Raw genomic sequence first — 254 nt, forward strand, 5'->3', positions numbered from 1 at the left:
TGACTAAGTCATATATAAACCAGCTTGTAAAGCACCAACGAATTTGATGTCCAAGAAGAGACACAGTCAAGTTGCTACAGAGTCTAGACAACGTATGAAACGTGGTACACCAATAGGTTTCAAAAGATAAGAATCCTCGAAAACAAAAGAAAGGTGAAGAGAATGATAATCAAAATCCAAATCCGAGGTTACTAAGGAAACCATCCCAGACATGGAGATAAGGCCGGCCGGCTCTAAGGTACAAGTACCAAACA

The sequence above is a fragment of the Brassica oleracea genome, chromosome C7 (assembly GCF_000695525.1).
Source record: "Brassica oleracea var. oleracea cultivar TO1000 chromosome C7, BOL, whole genome shotgun sequence".
In the NCBI taxonomy this organism is placed as follows: Eukaryota; Viridiplantae; Streptophyta; class Magnoliopsida; order Brassicales; family Brassicaceae; genus Brassica; species Brassica oleracea.